Here is a 6565-nt window from a genome sequence, read left to right on the forward strand (position 1 = left end):
AGTTAAGTAAAGACACAAATAAAAGATTATCTACGGGATCATTATAACCTACTGGATTAAAAGTAGTGATAAGGTCTACGGGACCAAGTAAAAGAACCTACGAGTCACTTGGGTAAAGCGTGGAAAACTGGTTACAATTCTCATCGTAAAATAATAACGGTCAGTAATAAAACTTAGAACAGAAATTCCTAGACATGAGAAAAAGTCGTAAGACAAAGAGAAAACGTAAACTAAAAAAAATGTAGTTTTTAATCAGAAGCAATGTTTTAACAAGCATAAGTAGTCTGAGGTGGTTTAGAAAATCTTAAACACACATGAGGCCGGAAATGGCAAAATAGTATACCCGGGTGACGGGGTATGAAGTGACGGTGACTAATTAGTCTAGCCGGTAAAACTATTCAAAGTCAAGATAATGTCATGACAAGTACAAAGCGCTTGTTAATATGAGAAAAGCGCGGAATAAACATGTTAACAGACTAACGCGACTGAGTGGTCAAGTGACAACTCGGTCAAATAGGTGACAAATATAAGAAATATTAGATGAAGGTTACGGATTCGTAAGGACTTACACATAAAAGACACACATGTCAATACGAATGATAAATATTGACCAAAAATAAAGGATGCTTTAAAGAAAATGAAACCAAGATTCGTTTGGTTTAAACCAATGAACTACGCAAATAAGGTTTTGGGGACGAAACCTCTTTAAGGGGGGTAGACTTGTAACACCCCAAAAACGGGTTTGGTAATCAAACCACGTTAATATTTATGAACGGGTAAAATACCGTTAGTGGTGAAATTAACCCGGTAAATATTAAGAATTAAATAAATAAACCTAATATTAAATAAAAAAAGGAATAAAAGCTGTTGAGGAAAACAAAGTATATAAAAAAAGGCTTGAGTTAACGGGACTTAAAATAAAACGGGATATAATTTCCCGAACCCATTAAAATAACTAGGAATAAAAAAGAAGTCTTGTAGTAATGTGTTAGAAGGTTAAAAACACCTAAAATAAGAACCTAATAATAGTTGGGGGACCAAAAGTGTTAAGTTTGAAACTACTATTATTAAAACAAAATTAAAAACACCAAACACACACTTGTGTGGGTGTCTGGTTCGATAAAAAACACAGGGGCGACCAAAAATCCTCCACCAAACCCTAGTTCATGCAAATTGTCCAAATTGAAGGCCTAATTCAATTCCAAAACGAAATCCAAGCAAAGATTGGTGATCTCCCCTGAAAAGGGATCATAAGGTATGTAAATTTTGTAGAAAATTTCCATCTAAATTTCTTGATGAACTTACAGAATTTGAAAATTGATGTTGCATGTATGTTGTATTGAAGGAATAGGAACAATATTGTGTTTAGGAGTAAACCCTAGACAAGTATATATTGAAATCAAGCTTAGCTCAAGTAAATTCAGATTTTTGTTTATGCTAAATTCATGTATGAGATGTTTTTAGGTATTTGATAGCTAAAAATAGTGTTATGATATCAAGAACATGCTTAAATTGAAAGCTGAATTCAAACAGCTCCTTATCAGAATTTACAGCCGACTTGTATTGGCTGTAACCTAAAAAAAACTTGACAAAAACATGTGTTTCTTGAGTCTAAAATGTAATTCCAGGAAATATCTTTAAAACCCCACTGGAATCACATTTTTTCGACGAAAATTGAGCGTTTTATGAATTTTTCCGTATCAAAGGTTCAAGCTGCGTTTTCTGGCAGAATTTGCAGCCCATTACGAATGTCATAACTCAATTTAGGAATTGAATTATGATCTCAAATTCTTACGGTAGAAAGTTTTAAGTGATTAGAAAAATCGCCAATTGGAATTTCGTTAATCGGATAAACGAGGAACTTTAAATAAATTTTTACGTAAGCTGCGGTCAGAAGTGACGAATCTGATTGCAGCTTAGTAAATGAATTTTTACGAATTTTTGGTAAAGAGTTAGATCTTGAAATTTTAACACAAGGACTAACCCTTCGAGAGGTACGCTACACAAAAAGAACCATAATTTTTGAAGACTTGTATACAGGTTAAACAAGTCACCAAAAACAACCCATTTTCAGTAATATCAAATGCCTAAATGAAATCACAGTCTACTTGGTAGTGTGTAAAACGTGATTATATTAAGTGTTCGGATGACTACATAGAAATGTGTAAGGTGGAAGATCATATTAATTTATGGTTAATCTAATCACCTTGTGAAAATTGGATAATAGTTTGGCGCTTAACAAGCTAAGTGGAAGCTTGTGGATGAAGCGGGTCAAACGGAGCGAGTATGGAAAGAAAAGCGTGGCATGGATGCAAGGTAAGTAAAGCTTACACCCTTTTTGTAGGATATACATTTATTTATAAGTTATAAACACAACAAAGGTTATATTCGAAATAAGGTTCCGACACAAAATGATATGGGTCGGAACATATCAAAAGATGAAAACCATGTTTAATGGTAAAAAGGGCTGAAACAGTATTTTGGTCATGTGATGAAATATATAAAATGAGTTTTCGAATGGCTACATTATAAGTAAGCCTAAACGAAGTAAAAAGTGAAAACGACGATTTAGTCACGTATAAATGGATAAAAGTTGAAGCATGGATTTGGAAATCTACCTGTTGCCGGAGAACATGCTGGCTCTTGAATCCGATGAAGAGTTCATGAGTGTTGTTTCTTGTTAATAGAGAAATTATGGTTTGAACATTCAGTCATGCAATAAGACGCGTATGTATCAAGTCATGTAGTAATACATGTATGTATCAAGTTATGTAATAAAACTATGTAACAATATTTCATTTCATAGTAAGAGTACTTTATTTCACATTGACACTCGAATAAGGGTCATAAATATGCCCCCGTTAAGTATTCCGTCTCCAAAATTTTCTTTGATTTGAGTTGTTTTTTTTCAAATGATTTAAAAAATGTTTTAAAGTTAATTTTAGTAATAATGTTATTTAGTTTTTACTATTAAGTTTAGTAATACCAATGGGGTGGTGATCCATTGGTAAAGGCAAGGCCTTTAAAACACCAAGGTTGGGAAGGGGAAGGTCTTGGGTTTAAGACCCACAGACGATAAGGAATTAAAGAAATTAGCCGTTCAAAAAAAATTAAGTTTAGTAATGACTTTTATACATTACTTTTATTTTTATATCTTACTTTTTAAATTATTCAGAAAAAAAATTAAATGGGCCATATTACACATGATGGATTATTACATCATTTCAACCCATAAATCATTATCTTATGGGCCATATTACACATGATGGATTATTGCACCATCTTATGGCCCAATAGTTAGAAAAGAAAATGTATGTATTTATTTATCTTAATCAGTAAACTCTTATTGCGTCGAGAAAACGTGTATGTGTCATATGTAAGAAAGAGAACATACAATGACCTAAAACTTTTAGGTGATTGTGTGATCTCTTTCTTCCATTTAAGACATACACATTCTCTAGACACGATTATAGTTAACTGATTAAGATATATAAACACTTTCTTTTTGTTTAGTTATCAAACGCCATAACATATAGAATATAAAGTGTATGTAGGCCATGAGGGCGTGAGACTTTCGACCTGTTTGACCCATTTCCTTTTCAGCCATCTTTTATTTTACAAATTTGACCGTTAGAGAAGAAAATGTAACTTAAATCAACCCACTCATAAGTAAACGGGTCGAAAATTCAACCTCTATGACCGCCCATTAAAGTATAACTATAATAAACTATTTATAACAGTGTAATAATGAGCAAATGCCGATAATGAACATTAAGTAATGTTATCATTATTTCTTAACCATTCATGTTTGACTTATTGCATCGTTCATGGACTTATGGTCTGACTTGTTGAACAAATTAGGTTCTTTTTGCATTTAGTTTATTCGCACAATTTATTCAAAATTGGCAATGAAAAGCAAAATTGGTCAGTGTATGTGATTATGTTCTATCTGACTTGGTACTTGGTCAGAAGAAGCAACATCTGAATCACAGACGTAACTTCTGACCTTATACTTTTACGATCAATAGAACAATCCTGATGACTAACATCAGGTACAGGCTAACTAAGTATCATTCTAAGTCAGGCGGAGAGTTTGTAACATTATTTTTACATCATTCAAATAAAACTAACATGCTTTAAAATTGTATCTCCTTACCCTCTTTCAAGATTCAAATCCAGACCCTGCCTTGCAGTGACTTTGTCTATCTCGTACCTGTGTCACATACAGAATCAATATTTTTCACGTCACAAATTGGGTTTTAAAATTTCAATGCCGCGTGTTAGGAATGGTTGGGTTTTATATTCTACCATTATCAAGTGAAACGTTGAAGACTGTAAAAGTACTCAAATCAATAATCAGTTATATATAGTACCTCAACTCACTGCGCATCTTCTCTATATCATTAATCAACTTCTCCGTCTCGCGTTGCAACAAAGAGAAATGATTTTCCTACAAAAGAACAAAACTTCATTTGCGAATATTCAAAATTGCATAACTCAGAGTCAGAACAATGACATTCGGTTTTAAAACCGGTTTTTTTTGTACATCTCTAATTATTGACACGATTAATTGACTACAAACATTAAAGATTACCACTTTTTACATAAAAACAAAAACAAATCAATTTTTGCAAACCAAATTGTGTAATAACACTTGAACATATACAAATCCAGATTCACCATCACCCGATTAATTGACTAACACATTAAAGATTACCATTTTTAACATAAAATCCATAACACATAACGTTTTGCAAACCAAATTTGTAATAACATTTACAGCACACCAAATAACCAAGCAAACACAAATTTATAACAATACCTACTGTTCTCAATAAAAGCTTAACCTAAAACTGCAATTATCATGTTAAATATCTTCAAGAGATATCGACGATTCTATTGCAACTAATCACTGAATAAAACTTCAAATTTTACATTTCACATAAAAAACAGTCCACTGTAACATTATTCATACACAAATAGAATCAATCTAAAGACAATTTTCGTGAAACTAAACCTAATCGAGTCTGTAGATTTTGTGTATGATTCAACCTTTTATCCTACTCATTTAAGTCTGTAGATTTAGTAATCTGACGTAACAAAAAGAGATGTGTTAATCAATAATCTTACCTCGAAACCATGTTTGAGCATGCTACAAACATAAATCATCAAGAGTTCAAAACTAAGATACTACAAACATTATTGCTACAAGAATCTGTGCTTGCCCATAAAAAAGTAATACCATCTTACCTATCAGGTAAATCTAGAGTAAGAGAGGTTTAGATTTGTGTTTAAAACTGATTCCAACATTATGTCACTTGAAAAAATCACTATCAGAATAAGATAATCACCAATCAATATTAATATCTAAACTCTAACTCTACATCAATCTCAAACGACATCCAAACACCCCCTAAAACTACAGATCAGATCAAACAAACACTTCCAGAATCAGTACACATGATCCAATACTAATCAGTCACCATTTAGGTTCGAGATCCAGCTAATACACTACAGTTACAATTACATCTTCCCCTACAAAACAATTAGCACACGAAACAAACCCTAACAATCCAATCCAATACAAAACCGAATCGTGTACGTGTGCTGATTTAATAGCCAAATCAGAACCAGAAATCCATTTGAAATGCTCCTTCACCAGCCTCTTCGAATCACTCTCTGATCTTCTTGCGTGCTATCATTGTTACGTTAAAAACCCTAATTCTTCACGGATAAAACAACAAAATTAGTATAGATGTTAACTTAAATTAAGTGTAGGAATCAAGTACTGGATCAGATCACGAGCTTGATTCACATTTGAAATGAGTTTAACAAACGATTGAATTGAAATGTTGACGTAAATCTGTGAGAAAATGAGAACTTACACATATATTCAATGTTTACGATGAGCTATTATTGGAAGATGAAGATTGATGATGAAGATCTGTTGAGATTGATGATGAAGATCTGTTGAGATTGATGATGAAGATCTGTTGAGAAAAAAGAAGAGAGTAAAGAAGATGGATTTGATCCGGATGTGGTATGTGTGAGAGACTTAGGGTGAAGTGAGGTATATGACATTTGAGAGAGAAAGTGTGATGATGGTTTTCAGAATCAATTAATGCAAATATCTAATCCCCATGCAATTCAAATTTCCCCCCAATCTACTTATTATTAATTTAGAAAAGAGTAAACTGCCATTTTGGTCCCTGTGGTTTGGGCAGTTTTGCCATTTTAGTCCAAATCTCAAACTTTTTAAATCTGGATCCCTGTGGTTTGCATTTTGTTGCCATTTTAGTCCAAAACTCAAAATCTCTCATTTTTTACTGTTTTAAGGCCCCTTTTTTGTCTTTATCTGCAGGAGTAATTTGGTCATTTAATTTTTATTAAAGCAATTTATTTATTACAAAACCAACATAATATAAATACCCCCTATCCCAATTACATCAAAACCCTAAAATTAACTTCAACAAAAAACAATCAGACGACGATAGACAATCAGGAAGATGGAGGTCCGATACAGGAAGATGGAGGTGGTGGTCGCCGGAGATGTTGCAGGTTACCG

Source organism: Helianthus annuus, chromosome 2 (assembly GCF_002127325.2).
Source record: "Helianthus annuus cultivar XRQ/B chromosome 2, HanXRQr2.0-SUNRISE, whole genome shotgun sequence".
NCBI lineage: Eukaryota > Viridiplantae > Streptophyta > Magnoliopsida > Asterales > Asteraceae > Helianthus > Helianthus annuus.